Source organism: Monodelphis domestica, chromosome 8 (genome assembly GCF_027887165.1).
Source record: "Monodelphis domestica isolate mMonDom1 chromosome 8, mMonDom1.pri, whole genome shotgun sequence".
Classification (NCBI taxonomy): Eukaryota; Metazoa; Chordata; class Mammalia; order Didelphimorphia; family Didelphidae; genus Monodelphis; species Monodelphis domestica.
The window spans coordinates 115,120,883-115,142,787 of NC_077234.1; positions in this window are offsets into that span (position 1 = coordinate 115,120,883).

Consider the following 21,905-nt stretch of genomic DNA (forward strand, 5'->3'; position numbering starts at 1 on the left):
TTTTGTGAGTCAATTGCCCAAGGAATTCTGATATCCCTTCTTCTGAGGCAGAATGTCTCTTTTTAGTTTTTTAGTCTCTTTTAAGCAGAAAATCCATGATAATAACACTCATTAAAATTTTCAAAATTATACTGCTTTATTAAAATATGTAGACATATATGTGCATGAATTTCATTAAGAAAACTGTAATATAAGCTCACAGTTTGAATATAAGCCTTTTGTGCACATTTTGATAATTGTGAAGTTTACAAAAAAAAAGAAAAGAAATGATCCATATATGCTCCTATATTACAAAATGGAGTTATTTGCAAGTTGCTTAAAACTGAAAAAAAGGAAGTAATTTGAGCATATATAAATTTCAAGGTAAATTTCAAAATATATGAACATTTTGAAAATTCCATTATTTGGGAAAATAATGTAAGCATTACATGAAACATTTCCCTCCAATTTTATATTTCTTCCCTAAATTTCAAATTTTAGCAAGTCCCCCATATATCCCTCAAAGTAGGCATTTTCATTCCACCCTCTATGGTGCCACTTCTGACTAAACTTTTCCTACAGCTCCCCACAAAAAGCAATAAAGCTATTTCAGCTATGTCTTTGACTTGAGACAGTATGAACCCTAATTTAAATATTCAGTTTCTGCTATTGTTAATTATGTGTTAGAAGAACAATGAAAATACCTGAATAATTATAGGTACTGTATGAAATGTTACTGATTGTCTGACTGGTCATCCATATTCCTCCTATCTGTGCTGTGGAAAACCAAAAGATACACTTACTTTATCTGGGAGGGCAGACACATAACTTGACTAAACTTTATATTTAAATAAAATTCAGCTAGAAAACTGAGGAAACAAAAGAAACTTGGTCAGGGCACCCACATATATGTGGCACACTCATAAGCCTTTAAGGGACTAATATTTGGCTATTACCAGTTCACTTCTCTTAGAGGTCGCTTGGGATACAGACCAAGGTCAGTGAAACAATAATAGAACAAAATGGGAGGATAAAAGAGCTTTGAGATCTAGTTCCCAGAGAAATTTCCATCAAAGAGGAATCATTCAAAGTTAAGAGATAAGGGAAGAAAAAGGGAATAGACAATTTCAGAAGGACATTTGGTTAAAAACCTTGAGCCTAAGTAGAGAAGTCAACAGGGACTATGTTAAACACAACTGGAAATACATCCTCAAGATTAGCTCATTGTTTCCAAAGGAAAATTCTTTATTGTTACTTCACCCTAAAAACAGCAGGTAGGATCAGAAAGATAGTAGAAAAATAAGTTTACTATTGCATAACAGGCATTAGCATTGTTTAATCCTAACCCTGAGCACAGGCCTAGCTTAACTTCTTAAATATAAACTTTAATAGCAAGAAAAACCAACTCAGTTAAGAAAAAAGTAAAGGAGGGAATGGATTAGCATTGTTTTAAAATTTAAGTAGGTTAGTGATTTCTAAGGGGAATAGAGGTATAGGTGTCTTACACATAGAACTGCTTCCTTACCAGAGGCTTGTCGCATCCACCTTTGTGGCCCCTTGTCATATTCTCAATCTGTGACTTGAGAGAATTTCTCCTGTTTATCTGTGCAGCCTTCTGTAACTCAGAATTCCACAAGGAGTGGAAATTATGGATATATTCATATTTATATGTTGGTAGTAGATGAATTCTTCAATATATCTATACACTATAAAAGAAAGGAAAATGAATCAACCCCTGATGATTCAAGCAACTAAGAATTCCAGAGAGAGTGTAGACCACAGGAGATTGATCTTTAATTATTAAGAAAGAGAAATAGATGTTTCAAAAGCAGAATTTCTGGCTAAAATAGTAAAAATAATCAATAGAATAGAAAATGAATCCACTGTGGCCTCATGAAAGAAAAACAAGTATAATATAACAGAGAAATCATTATGACATTTTTTAAAGCAAATACTCAGATAAAAGTGAAAGTGGAAGTTAAATAAGTGGTTATGGAGAAACAGACCTGAAGTGTCCTGAAGGACTAAAACAGAGGGGAATATATGATGAATCCTAACTTTTAGAAAAAAAGAATAAAAAGAGAGAGAGAAAACAAATGACTAGAAATGAAAATACTCAGAAATAAAGGACAATCTGGAAAAAGACAAGCAAAACGTAATAATGGTAAATAAAAACAACATCTACATACAAGCTAAACATAATAATCTTGAAAACAGATTACAGAGAAATCATTATTTAAGGACTATAGATCTCCCAGAAGAACACAAGGTGGGGGGTACATTTTAACACAAAAATGGTATGAATTATACAAGGATTCTGCTAAGGACATCTGAACACAGAAAATAAAGTAAATTCAATGAATCCAACAGATTGCCTCCAGTGAAGAAAACACACACACACACACACACACACACACACACACACACACAAGCAAGTTACAAACTCCAAGACAAATAGTAGTAAAACTACAATAACTAACAAAAATTCTACAAGCATCCAGATAATGATCCTCAAACATAAAGGAAATGAAATTTTAATAAAATAATACTATTTTGCATTGCCCAGAAACACCAGCAACAAATGGATAATGAGTTCCAAAGAATAAAAGAACTTAAGAGGTTGACATCCTGAAAAACCTAAGCGTACACATTCATTAAAAAATATAGACTACAGAGGGGATTCCCAGAGCTTGCAGTGCTCTGACCCAGAAAATAAGCTCAGAATAACATCAAACAAGGACTGAAGTTTAAGGAAGTATCCCCACTTCCCCAAAAACAGAGCTTACCTATAATTAGATTACCTATAACAAGAAAGAATTAATTAAGAAATGTCTCTATAAAAGCACATACTCATAAAAAAGTGAAGGTGGAAGTTAAATAAGAGATGATAGAGAAATAGGCCTGAAATATCATGAAGGAAGAAAAGAAGAGGGAAAATATATGAGGTATCCGGTTACCAATGAGGTTACCAATGAAGGGCAAATAAATCAGGTGATCTTTTTTAAAATAAATATTTAGTAAATATTTACTATGAGCTATGGTTTTCTTGCATTTTTTGTTTAAGAGAACACTCATCCTGCCTCAAAAAAAAAGGAATATCCAAGTTCCTAAGAACTGCCACATTGAAACTTGGCAGGGCATGGTCCCAGAGAGTTTCATAGCAAATGTTGAAATAAATATCATAGAATATAAAAATGTGCTGTACAGGGAAGGATATATGAACATTTTTCATCAGAATATTAATTCTTTATCACTTGTAGCAATTTATATTTCTGAGTGAGATAATTGAAATAGCTTCATTGTTTTTTGTCATAATTCTTATTTTGGAAAGGTGTAAGAGATTATGAGAATAGTCTGAAATTATATCCCCAAAGTTATAGCAATGTGTATATATTTTCACCCAGCAATACCATTATTAGGTATATTTCTTAAGGTCATTAGGGAAAAGGGAAAAGAGTCTACAAGTTCTAAAATATTTAGAGCCACTCTCTGTGTTGGGAAAGAACTTGAAATTGAGGGGATACTCATCATTTGGGGAATGAATAAACAAGTTGTGGCATATAATTGTGATGTAATAGAACTGTCCCAAAATAAATGATGAGAAAGAGAACTTTATAATATAGAAAAGTCTACTAGTAATTATGAAGTGAACTGAGCATAATCAATAGAATTTTATATACAGCAATAGAAATATTGGCTATGTCAACCTCCAGAAAAAAAAAAAAACTCAACATAAATAGAAACAAGCAAGACATCATTGTGCATATATATATATATATATATATATATATATATATATATTAGTCAAATTGTGCTTTTGCTAAAGTGGAGGAGGAGAAAAGAAGGAATTTCTTTGGTAATTTTGATGTAAAACAAATGAATGAATTTAATATTAAAAAAAGAGAGATGATGAAAATTGGATACTATAGTTCTTTCCCTTGTTGACTATATGGCCTTGAAGTCTTTCAGAAGATAATTCATTGTTTCCAATAGATCAAATATATTTCTGCTGAATTGGCAACTTAACCACTTTGCATTGTTTTAATTCTTTGTCTCATAAATTATCATAACCCAATAATTCATCTATATAATAGCTAATCTAATGTTCAGGAAAGCAGACAGGGATTGTCAATGTATTCATCCCAAATCATGATAGCATAGTAGAATTTGTTGGAGTTTTTACTTAGTTGTAACAGCCTTTAAGAACCCAAGATTCTCACTAGACCATGAAGAGATATTGATGTATGGATGTATGGATGTTCAGTGAATAATCCTGTAATTTGAGGGGGGGCTCTCATTCTTTAGATGGAGAAACAAGGGTTGAAGGCAGTGAGGAAAGGGTTGATGAAAATGGCTTCCTTCACTACTCCCTTCCAGAGATCCCCCCTCAGTGAATGTTTACCCTTTGATAGGTGTGCCAGCCCTCAATGGCAGTGGGGAGGTCTTCTCTACTAGGAGAAGTATGTGGGACCTCAATCCAGATATGTGATATTTTGGGGAACTCACAAGCCTCTCCCTCATGTTTTCTTGAAAACTGGTAACAAAATGGAGTCTGTCAATTGGCTTACTCTCTAGATGTAAATAAATGAGATTGAATTCACTATCTGACTGCTTATTTGATTTAATGGTTGATTGGGACTAAGGGTAGAGGTTAGAGGGGTTGTGTGTCACCCTGAATCTTTTGTTCTACTCTCCATCATTACAATCTGAATGAGAATATATCCCAGCTAAATTATGAGATATTTTAGGTAAGCTTATGTACAAATTATATTGTGCTTTTGTATTTGTCAACATGGAAATCTAGAAATCCCCGGTTTATTTAGTTTGAGGGTAGAAACCCTAGGTTTTGACCTTGTCACAGGAGAGGTTTCCCCCTGAGGGAAGGTCCCACTTCACCAGACATTAGACATCCACTTCAGGTGGGAGGCAGATCCCATCAGAAGTCAAGTAGCTCTTTTGTCTCCAGAAGTCTTTCCCAGTATATCACACCCTCCTTACTGAAGATCGAACTCAGGACTTTCAGCTTGCAAGACTGATGCACTACCTACTGCACCAAAGCTGAAGTGGATGTCTATTGTCTGGTGAAGTGGGACCTTCACTTAGGGGGATACCTCTCCTGTGACAAGGTTAAAACCTGGCGTGTTTACCTCCCAACTAAATAAACTGGGGATTTCTAGATTTCTATGTTGACACATTAAAGCTCAGAGCAATACAGAGCCATATAAATTAAATCTGCAATCTTTTGATAGCATCCAATCTTTACAGTCTATAAACTCAAGAAATACAATGAGAACAGGGAATTTCTATCATCTAGAATAGCATTATCAAAACTGTGGCCACTGACCACAAGAACTTCCAAAACCAGATTAACATGGTCAATACTTAAAAAGTAAAATATTGGTAACATTACTTTAGGAGTAAATCAATAGATAACTGATAGAGATCTTTATGAACAGATTAGTGGTCTCTATTTCTATTTTAATGTGATACTATTACTTTAGAGGAGAACTCCCAGAAAGCAAAAAAAAAAAGTGTGGTTGGGTTATGATCTATACTTTGGAGAGAAGACCTATGTACATGAGTTCCAAAATCCAGCCACATTTTAATTTAGAACTGAAAGATGTATAATTTCTATACAAGTGATGAAGAGCTGCTTTGTTTTTGAATAATCATCAACTGACTGAAGCTCCATAATTCACTTGAGTCTGTCTTGGAAATATCATTTCAGTAGGGTATCATTTTTGGAGAATATTTTTAAAGTGCACTTATCATTCATGGAATCATGAAAGGGGAATATCCATGTGGAAAATATAATTATATATCAGCCTGGCCTGACCAGATCTCATTTTACAATAGTGAGGCACAAAGTGGTACTTATAATTCAAAACTAAGCTCCATTGCCTTGCTAATTCCTGTCATACAAAAACTCATATATATTCTCTCAAATTCCTCCTCCATTGGTGGTACAGGTGGTCCCTCACAGTTGTTTCCAGACTCAGAATTCCCTTCTCACAGAGCAATTGCAGAGGAATATTTCATTGCTAAATGATATATATTTTGACACTTGAAATGTTTTTCATTGGTTTCATGGTGCCTGTTGCCATAAAATCTGTCTTGTTTGGAGTGATAAGAACCTGTGAATTTTATGTCATTGTTTCCTATACTATTTTGTAGCACATAATTGTCAACATATGTGATAAACTACCTGGTAAGGTACGAGTTCCATTGTGCTCGTTGTACAGTACTAAAGAATGACATCTACCAAAATGATTGGGTTCCATGTCACTGATTCTCTAGGAAAATGTATGGACTCAATGGTGTTACAAGGGAATCACTTTAAAAGACTGATATATATTAATTTAAGGTCGCCAAGGCATCAGCAATGTAATTCCTAAATGAAAACTTAAGTCAGCCGTCAATCTTTTATGGAGTTTAATTACAATAGGAGGAAGTAATTAGAGATAGAGAGAGAGAAAAGGGAGAGAAGGGAATAGGGCTTAAATACCCCTTCTGTTTAGGCTGGGCCAAAAGGCCCAAGCCCTTAGATAGCTGGGGCAAAGAAAAGAGATCAGTCCCTATTACTCACGTGACCAAAATGGAGAAACAGTCTCAGAGGCCCCCACCTTCAGCTTCCTTCAGCGCAAGCTTCTCAGAGCCCACACGAACCACACCAACCAACTACTCAACCCCCTGGAGTCTTCAGACCCCCTATCTTTAAGGAAACCATCCAAGTTCCTCCCCTCAGTTCTCCCATCTACCAATCACTGTTCATCAATTTCCCTGTGCCAATGGAGGCTCTAGCTTAACCCAGGACCACCCAGAGGTTTCTGGCTTTGCACATATCTATTGAAGGTCATATTTTCAAATGATTAAATCTTTGCTCCTTTGCTACAGCCCTTTCTAAATCCTGTTAACCTGAGTAGGGTAGAGATTGGAATAATTAAATTTTGATCTAGGCTGCAGCCCTTACTCAATCTGTTAGGACTGAATAGGGTGGAGATTTATTCCAAGTATCTCCATTGTATCAATTCTAAAATCAATCATGACTCAAAGAAATTCCTGTTCTATGCTTAAGCATAGGTCAAAGTCCTTTCCATTGTTCATCAAAGGGTTTCTGTCCTAAAGTAATCTTAAGAAGGGAAGAGAAGGAACCTCCCATGCCAATGGGGTTCCCATTCCAATAGACTATCAGTAAGAAATTCTCCAAGTATGGAATATCCCAATGGTGAAATTTCCAACATTTATAAGTCTAAGTAATTTTGAGGTTTACAATGGTTAAAGGTCATGTGTTTCATTTTGTCTTTTTATAATTATAGAAATGAGTGTTAAACTTTCTAGTAATCATTGCTTTTCATGAGTACTCTGATTTCCTTTATGTAATGAATTTATTGAATTAAAATTGCTTTCAACTAATGAAGGTGGGAAAAGTATCTGTAACTCTTATTACTAAATAGTTTCAGGGAGCCTAAAACAGTGCTCCATATTTCCCATGGCAGCACAACTAATGTATGTCAAATAGAAATCTTATCTGTCTTCAAAAAGAAGTTCTCTACCTAATCCAATCAAACAATTAATAACATTTATTAAGTATCTGTTATGTATTAGGCACTATACTAGGTGCCTGCAATTTGGAACTAAAACAGAAATGGTAGCTACATGTGAATATATTGGTATTTACAATATAAATACAAGAATATTTGTTGTACAAGACACTGGGGACGGATCTGGATAAGGGGAAGATCCATGTCAAAGATGGTAATTATACTAAGCTTTTAAAGAAATTAGAGTTTCTAAGAGGCAGAAGTGAATAGTGAGTATATTCCAGCACAGGAGAGAACCACTGGAGATGGAATGACATGTAGGATAAAAGTAAAAAGGCTAGTTTGCCTCAACCAAAGAGTCAATAAAGGGAAATAATGCATAAAAAGGCTAGAAGCATAGGTTGGGTTCAGGTAAGGAAGGTAATATACTATATTACAAGTAACATAAAGTCAATGGAACTTATTGAGGACAAGAATGATATAGTCAAGCCTAAATATTAGGAAATTTACTACAGCAATTCACCATCTAGGAAAGATGGTTTAAAACATGTGGTTGAATGAGAAAGGAAGAACAATTAGGTGATTAATGTAATGATCTATGTGAAAGGTACTGAGGGACTAACCTAAGGAAATGCATTTGAGCATGGGTTGGAGGGGACATTGGCAAAAAGATTTAATTCATGTAGCAGCAATTGGAAATGTCAATTGACTGGATATTGGAAGAGAACAAAATTAAATATTACTAACATAAATAAGACTTTAAAACTTTCATATCTTTCATTTCAAAGATTCTAGCCCATCCAAACTTCTATGATATTTTTCCATGGTACTTTATCATAAAAACAACTGCTACATTAAGATAATCTCCTTGAAATTTAATTTTATTATACTGGCAACCTCTTTTTATTATACCAACTTCAAATATTTGAATGGCTTTCTTGTATAAGACAGATTAGTCCTGCTTTGCTTATCCCTATTTGGGCAGAAGGGGAGTCATTAAAGAAATTGCAAAAAGATACCATGTTATCAAGCACTTATTTTAAATACCTACTATTAAGCTAAGCATTGGAGAGTCAAAGAAAGATAAAAAAAATATCTGCTCACAAGAAACTCATAACATAATAGAAGAGATAACTTGTAAATAATTATATACAAATATATATGTATTTATATAATACTTTGTAAATTATAAATAATAAAGGGAAATCAAAGCTTACAAGATGAAAACTGGAAAATGGGTAATCAAGGGGAAGATTCTTGTGATATTAGCTGGAAATTGAAGTCTTTGAAGTCAACAGGTAGAGATTATAAGGCAGAGAATTATGGGCATGAGAGATACACAGTGTCATTTCTCATATTCAGGAGTTTAGAGTATTATTGTCTTCAAGGAACAACTAAGACTATAGTCATTGTAACACAGAATACTTGAGGGAAATAAGATATCAGAAGATTGGAAAGTTAGATGGAGTCAGATTATGAAGTGGTTTAATAAACAGAAAGGAATAAGGAAACTTTGGAATTTTATTACCTGGGGAATAAGAAGTCAGATAGGTGCTTGCAGGGGCAGGGTTGTGCTTTACAAAGATCAATTTAATAACTGAATATAGGATGGAGTAGAGTTAAGAGGCTTAAGACAAGAAGAATTAACAGATTATTATGAGAGATGATGAAGTCCTGCACAAGAATGGTAGCTATGTCAAAGGAAAGAAAATGACGTGTTATAATGGATGATTTGGAAAAAAAAACAAAAAACAATAGGACTTAATGGCTGATCGAAAATGGATTATGGTCTGAAACTCTAAACTATTACTTATGTTGCAAATCTGGGTGACTGAGAGATTATTGGTGATCTTTCTAGCAATACAGAAGTCTGAAACTGTTAATGTTTAATAGCCATACAGTTCATCAATAGGCAGCTGGAAGTGGAAGTCTGCATATGAGGAGAGAGGTTAGGGAAGGATGAATAGATCTAAAAATAATTTCCATAAAGATTATAACTGAATTCATGGGAAATTAAGGGAAAAATTAAAATATAGAGGAGTAAGAAGGTCAAGAACAGAGACTTGAAGAAAACTCATGATTAGCAGGTGTTACTTGGATAAAGATCCCAGAATGGAGATTGAAATAGAGTAGTCAGCAAGATAGAAACTAGAAAAATCAAGGTCACAAAAAAGCTAGGAAAAGGAATGTCAAGAGTAAGAGTGGGAAGAATATGATAAACAATGAAGTATGTATTATGTGATAACACATGTGCAGTCTATATCATATTAACTGTTGTCTGGGGAGAAGAATGGTGGAACAGAGGGAGAGAACATGAATCACAAAATGTTACAACACGGTTATTAAAAATTATGTCAACATGCAATCTGGGGACATTTTTAAAAATATATAGTGTGATCTTGTTAAAGGGTGCTTAAAATCCAAGTAAGAGGACTGAGAAAAACTCATTAGCCTTGGCAATTAAGACATCATTGGTGAATTTGGAGAGAGCATTGTTATTGGAATGAGGAGTTCAGAGCCAGATGACAGAAAGTTAAAAAAAAAGGGTATGAAAGAAAAGATAGGGAGAATTCAAGGAATGTAACTACAAAAGAGAAGAAAGAAATGAATTTGTTCAAGAGAGTCATTTTTTGAGGATGAAAGAAACATGGTCATATTTTGAGGCAATGAAATAGAAGCCACCAAAAAAGAAGAGACTGAAGATGTGAGAGTAGAAGAATGATAAAGGAAATAATCTTAATATTGGATGGAAAGAGATCACTTGGGCCTTTGGGAAGATCCCCATTAGTTTCTTGTGAGGAAGAGATGAAGGTCAATATAGTGGGCACCACCATTTGAATAATATGAAGAGTAGATAAGAGGGAATTCTCATGGAATGGCAAGGTTCTTGCCTGAGAATGTAGGAGGAGATAGACCAGTAGAAAGGGAGAAGAGGGATAAAAAGATTGGAAAAAAATAAATTAGAGAACTTGGTGCTAAAACATTAGCGGTGGAGTATAAATTTGCCTTACTTTAGTGAGGGCCCAGGGATTATTCAACACAGATTTTCAGAGTTCACATTCAGTGAAAAATTTTGACTTTCTCTAGCAAAAGCAGAATAAGTTTTAAATAATACAAAAATGAGGTTTGATAGGGTAATAACATTGATATGATATGGGGATCAAAGACCTGTGGAATAGTGTGTTCTAGAGTTGAATTGGTTTAACAAGGGGAGAGCAACATAGAAGTTATGTTCTGGTTTAAAAAAAATTGAATGAGTAATCAGTAGAGATTGAATAAATCTCAAAGGAGGAAAGATAACTGAGTTAGTATAGTAGAAGAAAAGTCTGTAAATATAAACAAGGAGCTAGGAGTATTCCACCTCTCCACAATGAACAGTCAGGTTGACATTAGGAGTGAAAATTAAACAAGTACTAGAAAGGATGGTCAGGAAAGTAGTGTCATCAGAAGGGTACCAATTCTCAATGAATGCCAAAAGATAGAGTAAGAAAACATATTTTTTATGATGAAAGATAGCGTGTTACCTATATGGCAGGCCTTCCAAAGAGTATTATGGAAGATATGAGAAACTTTAAAGGAAGTTGTTTTGGGGGGTTGAATCATAGTTGGTGGGAAACTAGAAACTGTTTTTGAACAAAGGCACCTATAGGTTAAGAATGATAGCAAGGAGTTAATAATGAGATTGGACAATTTTAATCATTAAGGAAGGAGTTGAAAAAGGTTATTTTTGTTCATAGAACTGTTGCCTGGGAATACACTTGTCCCAAGCAATCATAAAGTTGAATGTGTTAGAAATAAGGGGAAGCAGAGAACTCTGGCTTGATTTAAGAAAAATTGTTTTAAATAATACAGTTCTCCAAAAATGAAATGAGTCATATTAGAATACAGTGGGTTCTCTCTCACTGAGAATCTAATAAAAATGTTAGCTAGCTATTTGGGGATGTTGTTTGGATATGAGTTGGACTAGGTGTCATCAGCATCCCCTATATCTTTAGAATTCTGTGACTATTGATAATTAACACCTATAGTTATCACAAAAGTAGTTAATCACTGTGGGAAACTGACAGACCATACTTTCCTCCATACTAAACTTAGGGAAATAGTAACTGTGCTTATGTGTCAAATCGAATGCATTGATTCAGCTTATTTCCTTCACCAGTTTCCTATGATACTTCATATGGTCCCCTTCAGATGGTTGATCCTATTCTGTAGTTCATGTCAGATAGAATAAAGTTAATTCAAATTTCTTTAAAACCACAGATCATGTTGTTTCACATTTCTAGATATATTTTTTTCAAGTAGTATCTTTATAATTATTTTCTGGAAACAAATCACAAATCTGCTACAATTTTACTGGTTCTAATAAAAATCAATGTAGGATATTTTGTATTCAAACAAAATCAGTGATGATACTGCTCAATAATAAAATGAAATGTTAATTAAACTTTTAATTTTAAAAATTACTGATAATAAAATATACTCAGGATTTTGTACAATGACTAGACAAGGGTTATCTTGGTGAGGAAATGATTCAGTGCAGAAAAAATAATTTCATCAAATTGTGAATTAATTTAAAATGATTTCATAAAATACTTTTAATATCACTGTAATTCAGTGTTATGGTAGAAAAAAAGAATTTACTACATAACCTATAATTTGTTGATATCTCAAAAAAATAGCCAGTCAATATATACAAGCTCTAACTTTTCTATTAATCTGCTTAGGCCTTGCTGCCCTAGAAACTGAAAGTTCACCTGAAACACATATTATTTTTTCCTCTAGAAAAAAGTTCCTAAAACCCATTGAGTAATCCACTGGTTATTGGGGAATCCTTTTTTATCTGAACATTAGTTTCAGTAAATTCCTCCTTTAATGAAGAGTATTCTGTAATTTTTTATTGAATTTTTTTCTAATATGCATTTCACTGAGTTGATTTTCCCCATTTTTCTTCAGTAATATATATATATATATATATATGTATATATATTTAATTATTTGAAATTATTTTCAGCTATAAGGGTGTCATTAATTTCAAAACTTCTTTTGGGATACTAATATATGAATTATTAATTTTTAAATTGAATATATGATATTTTCAATTTTTTAGAATATCTTCCCATGGTTACATGATTCATGTTCTCTCCTTCTCCTCTTCCCTCCCACTCCCAGAGCTGACAAGCATGAATTATTGATTTTGGTTGGGTATATTCTAACTGTTTCTTCAAATTAAAATAATGAGAATAATATTTTAACTCCAACATTCTCCAATTCATGCTGTAAATCAATAATTGATAGACTGCTAAAACCATAGGGAATCCAAAATTGAGGGAACTATAAGAGGGATGGAAAGAGATATACTGGTTGTATATATGCTCATGCATTTGAAAAACCAATTATTTATATAAAAGAAGAGATGTAGAAAAGAATTAAGAAAACATGAAATGTGGTTATATCAAGAGTATGAGGGATAATTGGTAAACTTGAAATGTTAGATACTTGGAGCACTGGTTCTTAACTGAGGGATTGTGATAAATACAAAAAATAAGTTCTCTGAAATGGTCACATTACTTGAGTTCAAACTCCATAATTCCATTAGGCTGAAGCCAATTCCAATTTTTAAACAATTCTTACCTCAAATAATGTAATTTTAAAACCATCTAACCATTTTAGGGGCTTCATTATCTGTACTGAGCAAGACCAAGATATATACATATTTAGTGAGATACAGAGTTCTTACTATAATGCCTATGGCAATCTATATTCCATATTATGATTATCTTCACTGTAAAAGTCCTAGAATATATTTGTGAATGATATTTTTATTTCACTATAGTCCATCACATATCTAGTTTTCCAAGTATTTCATACTTTGTAATAACTATCTCATAAGCATTCCCATCATAAAACCTCATCATATCAAGAAAACTTTGTGTTTTAGAAGGACATCCCACCAGAGTACAGACACTGTTAGATTCTATCAGTATTTCAAATAAACTCTTTACAATGCCTTTGCAAGGGCAATATCATTAAATTTGTAGGCATGCATGAATTTGAGCACCAAAGAGGATGATAATTTGCAAGAGATCCATGAAAAATATTACACAAATTAGTGGATTATGGATGAGTTTGTTATAAAAAAATCCACACTCTCAAAATAGAATTAATTGAAAAAATTCTCATTGGAGGCCAGTTGGAAAATGTATTTTATTCTATTGTTGATAGTATTTTACAGTTACCATGACCTAAAATAGAAACCAAAATGATCTTAAAATAGGCAAAGTTTATTAGCCAACATTATTTACATGTTTTAACAGAAAAAATCCTCATTAAGCTACAAAGATTAAAATTAAATTACATAGCTAAAATAATATTTGTATGTCTTCACAAAAAATGGTTGCTTTATAAATAGTTTCCTAGTTAATAGGATAATGTCATAGTTCTTTTTTTTATCTCTTAGTTAATATAATATGAGAGAAAAGCTACACAATAACATTGGAAATTCCAGCAGGTAATAACATGTTTTTAAAATAAAAATTCTAGAAAAAGAGTTTGACAAGGAATTATCATAGATTTCCTTCCAAGAAAGATTTTTAAATTTTTTTAATAAGTTCAAATAGGTATGTGAAAATAAAAACAAATTGAATAAGAAAAAGTTGAGGTTATAGATAAAAAAGTAATAAAATATACACATGCTATATGATAGTATTAATCAATTAAAACATTGAGAAAATTCTACTTCATACATTTTAATAAATGTAAATGAAATGTATCCTGTGTAAAAATGTCCATCTAATTAATAAATCATAATTTAACATGAAATGTTTCCTATTTTCAGTATTTTTTTCCTTTCTCTATTTGGAGACAGACTTAAAATTTCAATATTTTTATTCTTTCTATACTTACACATGGATCTCTTTATTTCTCCTTCAAATGTTATTGGAGTTTATCCCTTCATTTTCACTACAACAAGAAACACGAGTACTCATCACCATACAACTGAAATAATTCAAGAATATTCCAATTGATCTCTGTGTTGTCCATGTCTCCTCCTCTCCTCCCCCCAAAATAGTTTCTTTCTCAATTTTATTTGCATAGATTAAACAATATTGAACTAGAAATGGGAGATGTAGAAATAATAGAAGAAGGATTTGAAGGAATTAAAAGAGCTAATAAAGAAAAAAAATTATCATTTTTGTACATAATTTTAGAGAATCAAAGAAAAAATTAATTAAAGTATAAAACAACCTTAGCAAAGTTGCAGGATATAAAATAAACCCACAAAATTGTCAACACTTTTCTAGACTACCAATAAAACACGATACCATTAGAAAGAAATAATAATCCATTCATAATAATTGTAGGTAATCTAAAATATCTGGTAATCAACCTTCCAAGACAAATCCAGGAACTATAAGATTACAACTACAAAACAGATTTCAGAGAAAGTCATGTCCAAGCAGTTGGAAATACATTAATTATTCATTGGTAAGATAAGCCAATATAATAAAATGACAATTCTTCACAAGTTTATTTATTTATTTGGTGACACACAAATCAAACTACCCAAAATTATCTCATAGAGCTAGAAAAAGACAAAAATAATTTGGAAGAATAAAACACCAAGAATATCAATAAATTAAAAAATATGAAGGAAGGTGCCTTACCTCTACTAGATCTGGAAGTATATTAAAAAGTTTCAATCATCAAAACAACCTAGACTCATTAAGAAACAGAATGGAGAAAAAATGTAATAGTTTAAGATACTCAACTTGCAGTTGTAAATAGCCCTCATAACCTAGCATTTGACAAACCCAAAGATTTTTTTTTTTTCAAGGAGTAGAACTCTCTATTTTCCAAAATACTCCTGGGAAAACTGGAAAATAGTATTATAGAAATTAAGCATACGCCAAGGTAAACTCAAAATGGATGCATGGCTTAGAAAAATAAAAATAAAAAGGATGATACCATAAACAAAGTATGGGAGCACAAAATAGTTTATTCCTCAGACCCATGGATGAGGAAAATTATGAGATATAAGATAATTCTGACTAAATTAAATTAAAAAGATTTTTTATGAATAAAATCAATTCAACCAAGATTAAAAGGCATATGGCAAATGGGGAAAACATCTTTATAACAAGTTTGTCTTGCAAAGATTTCATTCCTCAAATATAAAGGAAACTGAGTCAAATTTATAAGTATATAAAGCATTTCCCAATTGAATAATCATTAAAGGATGCAAATAGGTAATTTTCAGATGAAAAAATTGAAATTATCTTTAGCCATATGAAAAAAAATGCTCCAAATCGCTTTTGATTAGAGAAATGTAATTCAAAACAACTTTGAGTTACCACCTCAGACCCATCATACTGGCTAACAGGACTAAAGAGGAAAATGATAAATGTTGGAAGGTATGTGCAAAAACTGGGATGTTAATATATTATCAGTGGAGCTACAAATTGATACAACTGTTCCACAGAGCAAACTGGAACCATATCCAAAGACCATAAACTGCATATAGTCTTTGATTCAGCAAAGCAATTACTAGTTCTGTATCCCAAAGAGATTAAGAATAAGTGGGAAAAAAGCTACCTGTGCAAAATTATTTTTAGCAACTATTTTTTTGGTGGTGGCAAAGACCTAAAAACTGAAGGGATGCCATTATTTCAGGAATGACAGAACAAGTTTTGGTAAATGGCTGTAATGGAATACTATTATGGTAAAAGAAATGACAAACGTGATACAGAAAACTTGGGAAGACATATGAAGTTGTAGAAAGTGAAGTTAACAAAACCAGGAAAATGTTGTTCATAGTAACAAAAATAATGTATGATAATCAACTGTGACAGACTTAATAATCATCAACAAGGCAAGGATATAAGACAACTCCAAAAGACTCATGACAAAAAGGATATAAAAAAACCATAGAAGTAACAGAGTATAAATGTAAATTAAGATATACAATGCTTTACTTTATTTCCTCCATAAATTTTTCTCTAGTGGATTAAATATGCATTGCTTTTCACAACATGATGAACATGGAAATATGTATTTTATGATTATATATGTGTAATCTATCACATTACTTACTTTCATAAGGAAGTGGTAGGAGTGGAATAGAGAGAAAGAACATGGATTGCAAAATATATGAAAATTATTATTGAGAAGTTGCACTGAGAAGTAAGTTGGAATAAAATTTTAAAACATTATAATTTTTAACTTGTTAAGTCTTAAACATTGTTTTCATTATCATAGTAGATAGAAGAAATATTCATAGGCAGAGGTTGTGGTATTAAGGTGTTTAAGATGATTTGTAAAAAAAAAAAATTGGGGGTAGACAAAAAAGAGTTTGGTACTAAGAGAAACTCTAAGGAAGCAGAAAAATAGAGTAATTTTTTCTACATAAAGAGGCACATGGGCATGGGCAGGGATAAGAATACTATTATAAGAGAAGGAGAAAGAAAATGGTAATAAGTAATACTTAAACCTTATTCTTAATGAAATCAGTTTTGAGAGGGAAGAACAGCCAGATCTATTAGGATACAGAATTGAATCTTAATGTACAGTAGAGAAGGGGGGGAGGAATGGGGTAGAGGCTAGGCTGGGGAATATTAAAAGAGAGGGAAAGGCTGGGGAGTGATAAATAGACCTTGATAAATAAGAGATGAATAAGAAGGGAGGGTGTGTGTAGGAAAGTAAAATAAGGGTGGGAATTAGGGGGACTGGTTAAAAGCAAAACTTTGGTGTAGAAGGAAATAGTGAAAGAAGAAAGGGCAGGACTAAAAGAGGAATTCAAAATGATAGGGAATAAAAAGGTGGTAATCATAACTCTGAATGTGAATGGGATGAACTCACCCATAAAAACGAAGCAGATAGCAGAGTAAATTAAAAACCAAAATCCTACCATATGTTGACTAGAAGAAATAGACATGAGGCAGGTAGACACATGAAAGGTAAAGGAAAAAAGTTGGAGGAGAATTTATTGGACATCAACTGAGAAAAAGAAGGCAGAAGTCAATACACTACAAAATATAAAATGAATAATCTTGATTGTAGTAAATTAAAAAGTTTCTGTACAAAACCAATACAGGCAAAATTAGAAGGGAAGTAACAAATTTGGAGAAAAATTATACAAACAAACCTCTGACAAAGAACTCATTTCTCGTATTTTAAGAGTTAAGTTAATTGTACACAAAATCAAGCCATTTCCCAGTTGACAAATGGTCAAGAGACATGAATAGGCAGTTTTGTAAGGGGTAAATTTTATGGTTGGACTGAATATATATTTTAGTTAGTCACCAAGGATTTAAATTCTAAATTCCAATGAAATACCCAAGTCAGAATGAAAAATTTTGGTGGTTTATTTACAATAGAAGGAAGAAATTAAGAATTAGAGAAAAAGAGGGGAAAAAAAGGAATAAGATTTTCTGGCCTGGTCTGAGCCAGGCAGGAATTCAGAGGCCTCAGCCAAGAGGACTCTGCAGAAAAGCCAAGGAAAGGGGAGTTCCAAGAGATGGGCCTTTCCAAGGGCTGCTGCATCCAGAAAAAAACAAGGAAATGGAAGTCAGTCTTATCACTCACCATGTGATCATCTAAGGGAAGCAGTCTGAGGTCTCACACTGGAGCTCCTCCAGGGTCAAGTTCCATGACCAAATCCCTCTCACAAGAAGTGATGGGAAATATAAAGGCAGTTCTTTACATCATTTCCTGTGTCTTACATGTACCAATGGTGGCTTAAGCTTGGCTTTGGACAGCCCAGGGGTCAGTCAGTTGTTTCTGATTTATTACTTCTTAGCACATGTGGGTCATAGACCTCTCTCCCCCACATTCAATCCTTATGTGGGGGTATATACATTCCTGGTTGCTAGAATTCTAAAGACTAAGCAGGGTGGAGTAACTAAAATTCACCTTTTTCAGGTAAAATAATCAAAACTATCAATAAGCACAGGAAAAAAAAGTGTTCTAAATCTTTCCTAATTAGAGAAATGCAAATCAAAACAATGCTGAGATATCTACCTAGCAGATTGGCAAAAACAATAGTATAGGGAAATAATAAATGTTGGAGGGAATTGTAAGAATTAAAATTATTCTCAAATAATAAAATGTTATATTTTAGGAGGCTTATTAATGATAATTAGAAATCAAATAATAACAAGGATACAAAATAGAGACCACATGCCCATGGCTGATTAGCCATTTCAAAATCCTCAGTCACTACCGACATGATCCCAGACAGGGCCAAAAAAGGGTAGGACCCTTCACTTCCTTGCCTAATATCCCCTGTCTATAGGAAGTATATAATGACAGGAACTCAGTGGGCTGCCAGGATATAGTTCTTTTTTAAGGTAACAGATTTTCAAATACACATTTCCCCCTGAGTTCCATGGAAGACTGGTCTCTCCAATGGATCTTGTGAACATCATCAACTTTTAAATTACAATAATTTGGGTATAAAAGGAAAAGAGCAAAACCAGTGATTTCTAGGCCCATTGAAAAAAAGAGAGTTATGGGGCAGTCCCCCTCAGCATAAGAGTATACATAGAAAATAAATGCATTCATCCACATACAGTTAAGATCACCACATCCCAAAGTTCACTCTGGATGTTCTGGGGCATTGTATGGTCTGTACAGGCATCTTAATGGTGTCTTCTCCAAACAGTTCTCTCTCTGGATTTGGAGAGGTAGTGTCATTTGATCCTAAAATTACTCTCAAAAAGAATTTAAATGTTGCATTTTAGAATAATAATAAATTCCCCCATGAAGATGGTGTTAAAAAACACAGGGATAACTTAGGGTTACATGGTTGAGTTATGAGTTATATGAATCAATTTTAAAGAGAAATCAAAAATTTCAAAAACATCCAAATAAAATAGAAAAGATACCTTCTGGATGAAATATAGACGATCAAAAATCTTATGTGTAAAAATTTTAAGTAAAGGAAAATAAACCTATATCACGTCCTTGAATCAGGGTCCAATTAAAATAATTTCAATCCCACAAATCTATAGGACAAATGCAGTAATATTTCACTTACCCATTTGCAGCCAAGACTATAGGGAGTTTACATGCTATAAGAGAGAAAAATGGACTAGATTTTTGTGTAATTGGGAAGTGTCATTCCCTGATTTGATTTTACCTTCACTCTCAGGGATAGGGGAATACAGGATGATAGCCAAACTTCCATACTTGTCTGTGAATATTCCACAAAGAGTGGGGATAGAAGGCATCCTACATCTTAAGATATGTCAAGTGCAGCAATGTTGAGTCTCACACTAGGTACAAGTCCTTTTGTATTGGTTTAGTAGTCCATCAATCCTACTTGGATTGGTTTGGTCCTTTTTGACCTTGTGCTCGATTGGCACTATGCAAATAGCCTTGTACTTCTCTGGCCCTGTGCAATGACTCTTTTTGTATTCCCTTCTCCTGGAATAAGACAGAATCATTTAGGAAAATCCCATAATTGTTTTAAACAATCAATGGCATCATTTTTATAGTCTAAATCTTTTGGGGCATGCATTAATATTATGGTAAATGTAACTTAAACTTATATTACTGCAAAATCAAAAAAGTTAAAGAAAATTTCAATATTATTGACATGTGCTTCAAATAAAAAAGGAGAGAAAAATAAAACTGGAATAATACATTGACATGCAAGCAAAAAAATAAAGTTTTTAAAAATCAAAAATATATAGCTTGCAATCATTGACACACTTTGTCAGCTAAGGAATGTAGAATACAAAGGTTTCTCAACAAAAATGAGATCCATTTTCTTTTCAAACTTGGCCATGATCCATTATTTGCAAAGTATACAGTTTTTTTAAATAAAAACAGTAATACAACAGGTAATGCACATTCAAAGTATCAAAATCCCCAAAGTTATAATAGCCCATTTAATGACAATAGCAAACAAACACATTATCATCTGTTACAGAAATATACTGTATGACATTTAAAAATAATCCTCTGTACTATTGATCCTGGGTCTAAAAATGTCACCAAGAATCTAGATCACTGTGGTAAGCTGAGGAGTTACAAATGAGAGATGGTACCATGCCCTGGGAGAAACTTCCCACTTCCTTTGGTATGAGACTTTTAGGTCGTCTCCATTCATATTTTTACAGAAGCTGGAGGTGGGGATTATAATTGTACTTTGCTTCAGCTACTAAAATGGACACTTTACCTCTTAATACAAATAACTCAGAGGCAGGCAAAATGATCATTCAGAGTTGTTAAAAAAATTTAAAATTCATGTCTAAAGACTCCTAAAAACAATTTGAGATATAAATTCATTAAATTTTCCAAAGTTTGTTATACAATTGTAACCAGTTTTGATGAAGTCCATCTATCACCAATGTGACAATTTACAAAGTCAAAATGGAAGAAAAAACTGTGTTGTTGTTGTTGTTGTTGTTTTTAATGGGCTTTTACAATAATATTTGTTCAGTGTAGTTATAGGGGAAAGGTAACAGAATATAACAATAGTTAAAACACAGAAGATTAGACTGATTCAGTGTAACAGAATAGTATTAAATTCAATAAAATATGATCTTAAAACCAACCACATTAAATTATAAACAAAACAATCAGCAAAATACAATGATTTACAGAGGCTTTTATAAAACATTGGAGTCTGAAATGGCTTAAAATTTCACCTCCAGATTCTTTAAAGTTTCTTTTTCTATACTTCCATTTGTCAGAACTGTGGGATTTCCTATAGAGAGGGAGATGGGTTTGAGGAATCTCAAACTGGATAAATCTTAGAGACTGGGCAGGCCCAAATGGCAAAGGGTTGTAGGGAGATTAATTTCTCCCTTGAATCCCAGGCAAGATAAGCAAAAGGATCAGTGCACTCATGAACAGTAGAAGCTGTTTGAAATAGAGAAGGTGCTGCTCTTTCATAGAGAGCACCATGCTTATAATTTACTTCCTGTTTGGAAGAGTAACTTCCTTCTTCCCTTCCTCCCTGAGGTAAAATGCTAGGGAGTAGCCAGTTCCCCCATCAGGTGGAGAGGGAGTTAGGAGGCCAACCATTGCCTAAGAAAAATACACCTCAGTTTTTATCAGTTGCCTGGAGAGAGGCTCCAAGAACTCCTAGCTTCTTGGTGGCAAGAATCAGCAGTCCAGCAGGATCAGCAACAGCAGTCAGGGTCAGGATCAGGGTCAGGTCCGAGGCCAATTCAGGAGCAGGAGTAGGAGCAGGAGTAGGAGTGGGACTGCAGATCATGAGGAGGATGCCCTATTCCCTTCTATTCCCTTTCTCTCTCTCTCTCTCTCTCTCTCTCTCTCTCTCTCTCTCTCTCTCTCTCTCTCTCTCTCTCTCTCTCATACCTTTCTTCCTCCTGTTTGTAATTAAACTCCATAAAAGGTTGACTGCTGACTTGAGTT